Below are 13130 nucleotides of genomic sequence, written 5' to 3'. Positions count from 1 at the left end.
ACACTAAAATTGCACAGATCTAAACACATACACACAAGTGAATGCATGAAAAAGAAGTAAAATCTGAACAAGATCAATGGAGTATATTGATGTAAAATAACTGGTTGTGATATCGCACTATGGATATACAAGATGTTACCACTGGAGGAAAGTGGGTGAAGGAAATATGGATCTATCTGTGTTAATTTTTACAACTGCGTATGAATCTACAAGTATTTCAAAATAAAAAATTATATATTTCTTTCCAGAGCCTCAACAAATTTGTATAGCTGTCTTAAGAGAATCATACGTTGGTTGTGGTGTTTAGAATGTTTCAGTTGTTACATTTGTTTTCCAGTTGCACATATACCTGATAGTTTTCCACTTTTCCAGAAGCTTTGAGATCACAAAATGTTTTCTCCACAAGCAAATCAATCATTAGCTGCATATACAGGAAGCATTTCAATTGTCATTGTTCTTCATCACTTCCTATATCTCGCACCTTCCATCTGGCATTATTTTCCTATGCCTGAAGAATAATTTTTAGAAATTCCTTTTGTAGAGGGTCTGCTGCTGGTGAATGAGCTCAGTTTTGACTTTATTCTTGAATGATAATTTTAATAGGTATGAATTCTACATTGGGAGATACTTTTTCATCATTTCTAGAACACCGTGTCATTTTTATTCACCTTCCAATATTTCTGTTGACAAATTAGCTATGGGACTCAGTCCACTTTTTGTTCCTTTAGGATAATCTTTTTGGTCCCATGGTGGTTGCTTTGTAGATTTGCTCTTTGCCTTTGTTTTTGTATCAGATTTACTGTAATGTACTTAGCCGTGGTCTTTTAATTTATACTTATTTGGCTGTGTTAGAATAGAATTAATATATTGATACCTTTTATCAATTTTGAAAAGTTTTGAGCCTTTGTATCTTAAAATATTGTTTTCGCTATATTCTCTTTCTTGTTATTCAACCACTTCAATTCAACCTTGCAGACTTTATGTCAGCTTTTGTTAGACTATAGAGTGATTACAAATGACCCAAAATCTCAGTGGTTTAAGAAAAAACATGTTTTTTCCTGTTAATGTCAGCCATTGGCTGACTATGGCACTGCTCTGTGTATCTTCGTCATTCTGGTATCTGGACTAATGGAGTGGCCTCCATCTCTGGAGAATGCTTTTCCTACGTCAGAGGGAAAAGGGGAATTGCAGAACCATGTCCTGTCTCTTAAAACTTCTGCTCAGAAATGAGAAACGTTCATTCTGATCACATTCTACTATCCAAAGCCAGTCATATAATCAAGTTTACATCAACAGGGTCATTCCCTCATCAAAAGGAGACCTACAAATTAACTGAAAAATAGTACAATCTACCACATACCTTCTCACAGTATCTTTTATCATCTCATCTATTTTGATTCTTTTGTTTCTCTGTTCTTCTTTATGCATATTTTGACTTAATTTACTAATTCTCTCTTTAGCAATGTCTGGTCTGCTGTTAAACACATCTTTTGAAATAATAACATGATTGCCATATTTTCTAGTTCTAGAATTTCATTTCTATTTTTTTTCTCATCTGCTAAGTCACTTATTCTTTCCAGATCTCAGCCAAAATTCTCAAGCTTGAATTTATGTCTTTGAACATGTTAAGCACCGTTTTCACCATCTATCTCTGATAATTCCACTATCTGAAGTTCTGTGCATCTGTTTCTGTTGTTTGTTGTTTCTGTATGTTTTTAATTCTTATTGTCTTATCTCCTTATGGGACTGATTATCTCTAATTACGTGATGGACTTTGGGTTTAAAAGCTGCTTACGGAAATAATTTCAAACCAAGGATGATATTATTTTTCTCAAGATGTTTGCTTCTGCTGGGTGCATGGGGGACTTGTACTCTAAGGTCATTTTAATCCAATTTCAGAGTAGGAGGTTTTGTAGGGGACCACTGAGATGACTTGATGCCGGACAGCAGTTCGTGTGAGAGTTGGTTTACTACTTGATTGTCTTATTCTGAGAGTGAATCGCTGTAGCCTTCACTCCTAAGGTGCCCTGGACTCCATTGTTTTCTCTCTTAACCTACAAGCCTATCAAATGTACTGCTTATACTGCCCGGTGCTTATTCAGAATTGGCAAAACCCCAGGTCAAAATGAGCTCCCAAGGCCAAATTTATATCTATGCATTTTTGTTTTATCTCAGATTGACCTAGTGAGTCTTATCTTTATTTTTAGCTTTCAAATGTTTTAAGAAGTTTTTCTCAAATATTTTCTCTGTATTTTCAGTAGTCTCCAATGAGAAAATTGATCTGAATTACGTATTCTGACATTCTAGATCGTCAGCTTTGATTTACTGAACTGACTCATGCAAAACATTTACTTGAAGCGCTTTGATGGTAAAATTGTTTCTTTATCGAGATTTGTTGCCTAAAATTATATAGAATATTATTCCTAAAATTAGCATCTTCTTCACCTGAATGAACTCTACTCTTCCAGATTGCAGCCATCTTAGCCTCTGGAAAAATCCAGTCTCAGGGTGTTCATACCGGGGAGTCCCTTGTTTTCTTTCAGGTTCTCTCTCCTGCACTGGAGTCCAGACATTCCTTCTAGGCAGAAGCCAAGATGATTGGAGTGTTCATTTTATTTTCATTTTCTTAGGGATCATAGCCCTGTGCTACCTTCTATCCAAAGTCTGAGAACAGCTCTTTGATATATTTGGTTCAATGTTCTAGTTACTTCTGGCTTGAAATTCAATCCTATTTACCCCATCATGAATGATTTTCCCATTAAAAAATATATTAGTTTGTTATTTTATTATTGACTTGTAGGAGATTTTTATCTGTTTTGGATATAAATTGTCACAAATATGCGCACAAAGATTTCTCAGCCAATTTGTGCCTTGTCATTAATTTTCTTAATGTTGTCTTTTGATGAGTAGATTTTTACGACATTGATAAAATTCAGTGATAAATTGTCTACTTATGCTAAACTCTTAGTTTTGCAGTATATTACATGCTTGTTTTTGCCCCCTGGATTACTAAAGCCAAAGAAGTTCATTTACCATTTTCAATAATAGAGGAATGATTATAGAAGACATAAACAATAGCAAAAACAAATTTTAAAAAACCCAAGTAATTATAGTAATTACACCAGCCACTAACACCCACTGTTAAATAAATATATAATATTCCATTTCTGGAAGAAAAACTGATTGTTCTGATAAAGGATCCACCCCAGTTCCAGACTAAACTTGAACTTGAGTACTAATTTTGTATTATTAGCTTTATGACTGGGCAAGATTACTTCCTGGTTTTCATTTTGTTCAGTTGTAAAATCGTAATAGTACTGCTTATCTTTCAGATTTGTCCAAATTATAAATTACAAATGTGTGGTGGAGATCGACAGCTGATCTTAAACTTCGTTTCCTAGGTAGCAAAGGTAGTGCTAACTTTTTTTTCTTGCACTGACTCAACTTTTCACTGAGTTGACAGAGACCAGAAAACAGAACACACCTATACAAAAACTAAATAAGTCCACTAACAAAAAAAATTAAGTCCTTCATTTGATAATCTCTAGTTTGCCAAGTTACTGACCCAGTTCTAGAATTTTATACATGCCAAGGCATCAAAAAGTATTTGGAGCTCATCCCTCCAACTCACCCTTTCATTGTACTTTCACTGATCTAATCAATATGTTTTATATCCTAATGTGATTGGTCTCAATGCTTGAAACACAAAATACTCTGAATTTTCCTATGGTTCCTTCTGCCTAGATGTGCCTTTCTGAGATCTTATTACCTGATTGTTACTGCCAGAAATTTGGAACCATATTCCATTTATACTGGAATGCACAAATGCTTCTCTGTCTCGTTTGCTCTTAGAATTCCTAGCCTGGGGGGTGAAAGAGACTGTCTATTCCTTTGGTACCTCTCTGATTATTTTACTTAGTAATTAAAAAAAAAACAAACATCTATTTTATTAGTGGAATTGTTGGGTATACACGTATGGAAAACAAAAATAAATTAAAACATACATTCTGCCAAATTCTCTTTCAAAAAGTTGCATCTATTTTCACTTCCTGTTGCACTGTATAAGCCTACAATGCATTTGCTATTAAAGTATATGTAATTAATTTGTAAAATATTCCTTTATTTTTTATAATGATTTAAATAATAATGCAAGCTTTTTATGAATTTTGAGTAATACAAAAGCATATAAAATAAAATATAAAGTGCCTATAATTGCACCATTTTGATTGCTAATGCTGCCAATATTTTGGTATATTTCTTTCCAATCTTGCATTATGTATGAGTACATGTGTTTGTGTGTGTGAGTACAAAACATATCTAATTAAAAATTATTTATATGTTATATTTCTTATTTTGTCTTTAAAAATATCACACTATATATTACCTATTTCTATAGTGCTTTTGAAAGTAAAGAATCCCTAAATCAGCATGAATTTATCAAGAACGTTTTGTAGATCTACTGAAAATTTTGCTCTCTATTCCAATAATGATATCAATTTCACCAAGCAGTCACTTGATAAATTCAACTTTTTTGTTTTTTTAAGTAAACAATTATAATTATAAACACCATTTATGTAATTTCATCACAGGTATATTGATCTTCAATTAAAAATGCTTCAGTCAGCGAAACAAAAGCAAGAAAAAAATTTCTATTTATGTGTGCTTCACAGGGGGATCTATGGATTAATTTCAGACCTTTCAAAAGTTCACAAATAAAGATGATTTACATCTTTACAGTATGCTTTAATAAAAGTCAAAATGTCTAAACTATAACAGAAAAGAGACGCCAATAAGGGAGGCAAACTTCTCCAGATAAAATAGTTTCCACCTTTGAAACTTTGAAGCAAACTCAAAGCAAATATTTTTATGATTAATAAAGTTTGATTTTAAATTTAAAATGATGTTCCTGGTAAAAGCATAAAGCTGGATTTCAGGAGCTCTGGATCGTTGCTTAGATCTGCTACTTGTTTTTCCCAGGATTGGAGGGGATTTTTGGCTTCAAAAGCTTTCAGGGCTGTATCTCAGTTTCTACTATTTTCAAAACTCTAAAATAAACATTACGGAAAAATAATATTCAGACTAAGTTGTCTACAACTTGAAAAGGAATTTGTGTTTCATGGAAGGCCAATGCAAATGGAGAAGAAAAGCAATGTTTTACTTAATAAAAATTACTTTATCTGACTTTAAGCCAGAAATAGTCACTATGTTTTCTTACATCTTAGTTTTGAAAATCTTAATTTAGCCCCCATTGTAAATGCTGTGAGTGTCCTTGCCCTATTCTCTCAGCACCATCACTGCAAACCCAAGGCTGTTGACTGGAAACACCTGCGTCTCTGCCTGCCAGCTTTTGCTGCAAGTGGCCTGAGCAAGTTAGAGCTCCCCAAAGTTACCTTTAACCCATGATGAACTGAGAGTTGATGGATAAGTACCCACCTTACTGTCCCCATGGCTGAAAAAACGCAGAGGCATGGTTTACACTGTTTCCCAGAGGTTTGCAAAGGTGACTTGCTTGATGCATCCACTTCCCTGGGTCACTCCTCCACTTCCTTCCCAGTGTTTCTGGGGTCACTTCCCCCCGAAATTACCTCCACTTACATCTTTGTTCCAAAGTTGGCTTCTGAGGGAAGCCAACCTAAGATATTCCTAAAGTATTTTCAAAAACATTTAAACATTCTGTTTACCATGCAGACTTCAAACACCCACATTTCACCCAATAAAATGATGGATATAAAATTTTTAATCAACCTTCTTAGAATTTCATCAGATGAGAGTATCCCAACATCTCAAACTTTTATCAGGTTTATAGTTTTAACATAATACCAAGAAATAATTTTTAAAATACCAGAAAATCATAAATTTTTATTTTCAAATGTAAAACTCTACCTTTGGATTAAATTTCAAAACAGCAGCAGTTTGGATGATGATACTTCTTTAAAATTCTGTCACCAGACCATATATATATCACTCTATTGTTGCCATGCTAACATTTGTCTGAAAAGGTTAAATAAAGAAAGTAATTATTTGAAATAATGGAGTACCTCTACTGTGTAGTTTCTACCTCTGCCCAAAATACTGGTGGGAATCAACAAAAGTCATTGTATGTGTTTTCCTTTGTTAATCAGTCATTTTTTTTTTTGAAGACCTTAAGACATAGGTCTTTTTTCCTCCCCAAAGCCCCAGTACATAGTTGTGTATCATAGTTGTGTATCATAGTTGTAGAGTTGTAGCTCTTCTATGTGGGATGCTGCCTCAGCATGGCTTGATGAGCAGCAAGTAGGTCTGCTCTCAGAATCCGAACCGGTGAACCCCCGGCCACCAAAGCAGAACTTACAAACTTAACTGGTACACCACTGGGCCCGCCCCCTGTTAATCAGTCATTTTAATGTGAATATTTAATATAGCAGACAATCCAAACAATTTTGCTTTGAATCCTCATCTCATGAGATCTAAGTTTCATATTTGTTGAGCTAGTTTGAAGGTACTAATCAAAGGTCATATTTAGATGATCTCTTAATAGTGCTTTTCTGGCCTTCTGTTTTATTTTGTTCAGTGATGCTTTGGTAACAGACATATATCTCCTGGTAACATATTTCCTTCTGTGTTTGTATTAGTTATAAGTAAGTTAAATATTCCCAAGTGTTTTACTAGGTTGCTAATAAACAAACCTCCAAAAGATCTAACATTGAGTTGATCCATTTGGTAGGATTTCATTCTGGTTCTTGTTGAAAAAGTTAATGAGGATTCTAAGAAAGCCTAAGGGGCTTAAATTAGATACTGTCAACTCAACCAACTTGTTGATGCCATAGGTGGGGGAAGTAGGTCTTCGGATTCTTTGGTGATTAAGTTAGAATAAAGCTCCATGAAAGTAGAGACCTTGTTTGTATTACTCAACACTGTATCTCTATTATTTGAATGAATAAATGAATGTATAAATGAATGATTGGATAGCTTGGTTATGTGGGTCTGATGACCACAAACAGTTTTCTGTAAGCTGATCTATTCTATTCAAATGCACCCTGTTGCATTCTCCTGTTCTTTGGGAATATAGCTAGTGTACTTTTACCATCTTCTTTCCATTTAATAATGGCCATGTGACGAAGTTCTCTCCAGTGGAATATTAGCAAAGAGATGTGTGCCCACTTCCACATCTGGCCTATGTAATCTTCTCACATGAGCTTCTTCAAGATAATTCCTCTTCTTCTGGCAAAATCCTGATCATGAAGATACCCCATGGATGGTAAAGCCAAAGATGAGCAATTTACCTGTAAGAGGAGAGCTCCCCCACCTGAACACGCACCCTGAGAAAGAAGCGTCTTGTTCTTTAACCACTGAATTTCAGAGTGTATATCTTAACTCAGCTTAGCTTAATTTAATGAATATATTAGATAAGTGTAAAATAAATTTAAACACAGTTCCATTCAAGTGAAAGCATGAGCTACATAAACCAATCCTTAAAAAATATATATATGTAATATATATATATTTCTTTTGAAAGATTTTTTAAGGTGAAAGTTTCATTTTAGACTGATTCGTTATTTGTGGCTTACGTGTAATACAGTTTCTTTTCCATTTTTGTATTTTCTAAGTTTTACAGGGGTTCTAACTTCAAACTTTCTTCATGCTGTGATGTGAACTTCCTTTAAGTCAGATGCATGCTGTGAACAAGTGGGTTTCTTTATTTGTAAAAACCACATTAAGATCTTTCCTCTTTTTACTACTTATCCACATTGCACTTTTAAGAGACTGCACAGAGCAAAATGATAATTTGAAATCATCCCACAGATAATTTTTGGAGAAAAATTTCTAAATCACTTATGAATGACAGCATGAAGAATAATGGTAAACTTAAAAAAATAAGCTTAGCCTTGAGGAAAGTTGTTGCTTTATCTCATTATTAGCTGTAAACCATTTTCCCGTCTACTTCAAATATTTTGGGTCTTTATTAAATACTTCTTTTTTGTAGAAAAGTTTTTTAAGAACTTATAGTGTAACACATTTTAGCCACATATTTCATTTACAGAGCCATTGACTGACTGCCAGATACAGTAAATTTCATCAAACTATGTGCGTGGTATATGTGATCTTAAAATAATGTCTCTTCCTCCCACTGAAAAATTGCTTTGTGAATCTCATTTTGATTAATGACTTAAATGCAACACGACACTTCAGTTGAAAGTTACAATAATTGGTGAAATGTTCAATTTCTGAGACTCAGCCTGTGCCTTCTTGATAACATTAGAGAATAGCTGTGAATGAATAATCCTGTGTATCTGTAAGCAGCGGCAATAGCAGATCTTTGCTCCTCCAACACTCTTAGGGTCTCAGTAGCTGCAGTGTGTTCCAGTGTGGCAGATCTCTTGTCAGAATAGGCAAATTTAAACAGAGACTAAATCAAGTAAGCTTTGGCTCCTGCTACTGGGATTCCTTGCAGACTTGGATAAGCATCGTCTGACTGACAGTTCTCAAACATAATGAATCATAAGGAAGTCGTTCCCTGGTATCTCTCTCAGCTCCTCTGAAAAGCTGCTCATGTACGCCAACCGGGAAACTTAATAATCAAAACCTTATCTCCATACTCCTCACCGTAAAAATCCTTAAAGGAGAAGATCTTGGCTGACATTTCAGATGATAAGAAAGAAAGTGAGGTGGAACATTTTTTGAGTAAAGTTGGAAAAATTTATTTCGACAATAATAAAATTGAATAAAATAATAAAATTGAATAAAAATTTCTCTAATCTAAGCTGTCTCACTCCATTTGATTTTGCATCTATGGAGTCTGTTGAGGCTAGGAAACAAAATAGTTTTAGAAAATATAGCATATGAAATAGAGAATGTGTTCTAAATAAAGTTACAAAATCAATTCTTGTGTAAGTTAGGTAGATTATTGACAATAAATCAGAATTTATTTTCCTCTATAAGCAAAACATACAATCTCTAGTAAGACAGTTTGACTGATTTAGTTTACTTAATTTGCTCTAGTTCAAATATTATACACGTGTAAAATCCTGAAAAAAACCCAATAATCTACTGAAGCAACAGAAAATAGCCTAACAGAATGGATTCCACGTTCAATACTGGAGTTTCTTTGCGTACTGGGTTCAGGAAATATTGCAGTTGATATCATTAACGCTAAGAGCTACTAAAACAATGTCCTCCACTCATAATAAATATGGGCGGCTAATTTTAATAAGTATGCTCCAAAATAAGCCTTTTGGCTTCAGACACGGTTTTTTTTTTTAATCTGTAAGTATTTTTCTATCAAAATTTCCCTTTTTTTTTTTTGTTTGTTTGTTTTACTGAGGAAGGCTTACCCTGAGCTAACATCTGTTGCCATTTTTCCTCTTTTTGTATGTGAGCTGCTGCCACAGCATGGCCACCGACAGATCAGTGGTGTAGATCCACGCCTGGGAACTTAACCTGGGCCCCAGAAGTGGAGTTCACCAAATTTAACCACTAGGCCACCAGGGCTGGCCCAAAATTTCCCAATTTCTGAGATGTAGTCATATGAAAAATATTTTAAGCAGTTGTAAGAACTCTAACAAAAACTCTAATAATTGGTATCTAAAATGTGTGCAGATGTGTACTAGCATTTATTGTTATAATTAATAATATAAATTAATTTTAATTAATAATAAAAACAATATAATGAAAATATAAATATAGAATACATAATAAAATAAATAAAATATGAACATAAATATAATTAATGAAATGTACATTTATCAAAATACTGAAATTGAGAATGTATTGCCACTGAATTTCTTTCAATCACCAGAAACTAAAAATTGAGCTAATATCATTTATCTAAGGAGTTAAAGGGTCTTCGTTTAAAAAAATTTTTTATTGAAAAGCAATCCTCATTTTATAAAAGACCAAAAATTTCAACTACTTATTATAATTTTATGATATCACAAAAAAGTTTCACAAATAAAATACACAGTATGTCTGGAGTGGGGATTATTGAAAGAATTTGAATGGAAAACTGAGATTTGGAAAACCTTTAGTTTACATAGTATATGTAAAATATTAACTATATTAACCTATCTACGAAATAAGGATTTTTTTTTTTTTTGCTGAAGAAGATTCGTCCTGAGCTAACATTTGCTGCCAATCTTCCTCTTTTTGTACGTAAGCTGCCACCACAGCATGGCCACTGACAGACGAGTGTTGTAGGTCTGTGTCCGGGAACCAAACCGAGGCTGTAGAAGTAGAGCATGCCAAACTTAACCACCAGAGCTAGCCCAGGATTTTTTTAATAAAACAGTCCTCTTAATCTTTCTCATTGTAGCCTTCCTCTGCAAAAGATACAACTATTCTCATTATTGATTGCCCATTTCAGCGGGCTTCTTTGGGACAGAGGTAGTATGGTTGATTTCCTTATGTATAAACTAATTATAAGAGTATATCATCAATACAAATTAAAATAGCTTATATATTTGATCGCCTGTTATAGGTGGACACGCACACAAACATAGATAGATAGATAGATAGATAGATAGATAGATAGATAGATAGATAGATAGATGATAGTTAGATAGATAGATGATAGATAGACGAAAGAGAGACAAAGACAGAGAGAACTGCTAATCTTGCAGGAGACATGCAAATTGATACAATCATCCTAATATCATGTGTTAGGATACCAAGGCTGAAAGAAGTTAAGTAACTCATCCTCAAACCTAGAAAAAGAAAAAAACATGTCTGCAAGCTGAAAGCTAACTTTAAAGCTTGTTTGATTTCACCAAATTTCACTTCAGTAGCAGGGAAGCAGAAGCCACATGCTCTTCAAACCTGCTGGCCTTTCATGCACGAGTGTGTGTATGGGTCTGTATGAATAACCAGCCCCAAATTTTCACCCAAGATGTATGAGAAGCTGCTTATTTTAATGCACTCATAGCAGGATACCAAATTTTAGAGAGATGAATGACTGCCCTTCAATTTATACAAACTCAAAATATAGCTATGGTAGGTAGAATTATCACCCCCAGGGAGATTCCATGCCTTAACCCCCAGAAGAGTAAAAAGGATGACATACTCTGCCTACGAGCAAGTTAATTTACATAGGTAGATACATGTAGTTATAATTATGTTTACCAACCTTAAGGTAGATTTTCTTTGAGTCTCTGGGTGGGCCCTATGTAATCACATAAATCCTTAAAAGCAGAAGAGAAAATCAGAAGGTGAAGTGGAAAAGAGATAGCAGAAAAGAAGACAGAGAGATTCAAATCATGACAAGGACAACTTGACCTGCTGTTGCAAGCCTGAAGATGGAGGGGGTCAGATGGAAAGTATTAGAGGGCATGAAGGTAACTTCTAGGAGCAGAAACTGGCCCCCCGGCAGCCAGTAAAGAAACAGGGACCTTGGTCCTACACTGAATGGAAATAAATTCTGCCAACCACTGAATGAGCTTAGAGGCAGAAACTTTCCCAGAGCCTCCAGTAAATAACTGAGTTCTAACAAAACGTTGATTTTCGTTTTGTGATTAGTAATTTTGGTCTTATGATTAGTAATTTTTCACAAATGTATGGATGGAAATTGCTCTGTGGAACTAATTCTGTTCTTGATAATGAGAAGGGATAAAATGTCGCAATATTTGACTATATTTAGACATTCACTTTATATTCTTTTAAATGCCCTAGATAAAAATTTTTTAATTAAAAAACTGGATTGGATTAATGAGGTCTACCATGTGCCTCTTTAATTGGTAATAATAAACTTTGTATTATTTTGAGGTGATAAGTTACATTGAATTAGTAATGTGAAATCTGCTTATATGGGATTTAGCAGTTCAGAAAAACAATCAGGAAACGATTTTCTTAAGTCTAGAGGGGACAGTATAATCTCCCTCTGCCTCAATGCCCCCATACACACAATAATGGTAAAAATATGGCTAGGCATTTAATCTGTCCAATAATACAAAATAAGGAAAAAGAGAAAGTTACTCTATTTTCTACTACCAAGGTAGATGGATTTTAACTGCCAATATGCCAGTAGTTTTTAATGCTCTGCAAAAAAAAAAGAAAAGAAAAAGAAAAAGTAGATTTGTTTTTTTTTTAATTTTAGTTTTAGACTTTCTGATCCAAATCAATTCTGCTGAGTTAGGCTCAATTCAAAGATCTATTTTGTTTTCACTCTGTTAATTGAATTATTTCCAGCAGAGTTTCAGACACATGTTCTAACACCAGCATGCAGGCCCCTTGTTATGTCCAGCAGTGTAAGACTGTAACTATGTAAGACTGATAGAATCAAAAAAGAATCACTGCACAATTCTGGAAGCAGCAAATACAACAACAAGAGTCTTGTAACATTCAAGTTATATCTCATTTAACCCATATCAGAGATAACACATACTTAACTACAACTCTTTTCAAGACATCCAAATGTGGAAGTTGTCTCATAAATGTTCTGTGATTATATTTAGAATCAAAGAACCTAAACGATCAACAAAGAATTGTGTCTTCAGGTACATTTGTGTGTTTTATAAGGCAGAGCGGAAGTCAGGCTTAAAGCACTCCATTAATCTCAATACCTAGCTGAGATTGAGTTGCGATGACAAAATGAGATGTCAGGCATTCCACCTTGTTGGAGCAGAATTGGGTCCTTAATCACCTTAGCCAACACCTACATTTCTTTAATAGTGTCACACTGCGGTAGGCCGCGACTTGGCTTGCTGAAGTCTTGATGACACTATAAAAAAATGTTTTTCCTTGAGCGCTAATGTGGCTCCTCTGCCAGTGATTATGTTAAAAGCAGCCGGTGTGAAGTTGTCAGTCCTTCTGATGGAGGCTGCATGAGATAGTAAACTTCAGGGTCACTCTTATAAGGAGGTGGGGTGACAGAGTAGAGCCACTTATTCATCTGTGTACTTAATTGCATAGTTATTCTTTTGGCAGTATGTCTAATTGGTTTGGTAGTAAGTCAAACTGAAAGTAATAAATGTCAAAGTCTAGCGATTTTTCCCAATAATCTTTGAATCTGAATCCTGTTTTTTTATCTAGCCTAGTTCATACTCAGAGAAACATTTAAATGCTTAAAATTGCAAGATATGATATGCTAAATTCCAAGTGTCTTCTGGCATTCATGGCAATACTGGGATATCAACAAAAGATCAAAACATGTATTGTCTAAT

This window comes from Ceratotherium simum, chromosome 23 (genome assembly GCF_057802395.1).
Source record: "Ceratotherium simum simum isolate JZ-2026a chromosome 23, ASM5780239v1, whole genome shotgun sequence".
Taxonomy (NCBI): Eukaryota; Metazoa; Chordata; class Mammalia; order Perissodactyla; family Rhinocerotidae; genus Ceratotherium; species Ceratotherium simum.
The sequence above is the reverse complement of the archived record's forward strand: the minus strand, read 5'-3'. Positions refer to the sequence as shown.